The sequence below is a fragment of the Phalaenopsis equestris genome, unplaced genomic scaffold, assembly GCF_001263595.1.
Source record: "Phalaenopsis equestris unplaced genomic scaffold, ASM126359v1 Scaffold000417, whole genome shotgun sequence".
Classification (NCBI taxonomy): Eukaryota; Viridiplantae; Streptophyta; class Magnoliopsida; order Asparagales; family Orchidaceae; genus Phalaenopsis; species Phalaenopsis equestris.
The window spans coordinates 874,304-875,837 of NW_018164858.1; positions in this window are offsets into that span (position 1 = coordinate 874,304).

The following is a 1,534-nucleotide window of genomic DNA, read 5'->3' on the forward strand; positions in this document are numbered from 1 at the left end:
TCGATGTAGTTTACTTATGTAACATAAATCCTCACCTCATTTTTAGGCCTTTGCACAGCCCTGCTGTACAATCTAAGCCCTAAATCGTCTTAGGATTTTGAGGTTGTCGTTCGTCACGACCTAAATCTTCACATCTTCAAGGCTATTTGTGTGATCATTTCACATGAATATAAGCCCTAACTAATAAAATTGGCAGGATGAAACATCTAAATATTTCTCCTCAAAACTGAAGCCAAACCATAGGATAGCTTGGGAATTCACTGAGGTTCTCCCTCGGATCTGTGACATCCCCTAGTGCTTCATCCTTTGGACTCTACAACAAAATGTTCCAAATTTGAACTATTCCCCTTTCACATCTCTTTATTTGATCTCATTGAAAAGTCCTATTCTTTTGACCTCTTTGAAGATAATATTTACTGATTTTTATCGAGAGTTTTCTTAGGTAACTTCGATTATCTAAGATGTAATTAACTATAGGGGCTTGCCCTTATAGGAAGCCTGTCCGAACCCAGTTTAATATAAAACCTATTTAATTCTTTATAGGGGAACTTGTCGATGAATAAAAATGGTTTCGCAGACCAAACAAACATATGTCATATATTTATTAGTTTATTTGATTGAGCCTCATCCTCAAGTCTTGTGTTTATCCTTCAGGATAGATACAGAATTTGAGATATATCGCTCTTTCATTTAAACTATGAAAAATATGGGGTCAATTTGATTTCATATTTTTCTAAACTATATATACATATGTAAATTAAACGTCCTTCCGAAGCGGGCGAGAAATTTTGATTTCGACGGCCGACAGCTTCCAACGGGCAACTCCTCCAACAAAAAATAGTGTCGATACCACTCGACTATAAAATATTGTATGCAAAAAAAGCATGCAAAATCAAGATTAATTAGATGGGTACTTCTGTTGAAAGAATTTGATTTTGTGATAATCGATAGGAAATGATCTGATAATCAAATTGCTGATCATTTATTTAGGTTGGAACAAGAAGAAACATTTGATCTTGAAAATGAAATAAATGAAGTTTTTCCTGATGAACAACTTTATGCTATTAAAGGATGGCAAATACCATGGTAAGCTAATAATGCAAATTACATTTTTAGTAGTATTTTACTATATGGGTTGACAAAACAACAAGAAAAGAAGTTTATTCACGAGGCAAAATTTTATTTTTGGGATTTCCCATATTTGTACAAACAATGTAAAGATTTAGTTATGCGGAGAAGTGTGCCTTATAAATAAATTGAAGAAACTATCCAAAAATGTCATGATTCTGAATTTGGAGGTCATTTTGGGATTGATTGAACTGTTCACAAAATTTTATAATCTGGATTTTATTGGCCTACTTTATTTAAAGATGTTAATATATATATTAAAACATATGATCATTGTCAGCGAGTAGGCAATATTTCAAAAATAAATGAAATTCCTCTAAATTTTATTTTGGAAATTGAAATCTTTGATGTTTGGGGATTAGATTTTATGGGACCATTTGTACATTTATTTTGAAATATATATAGG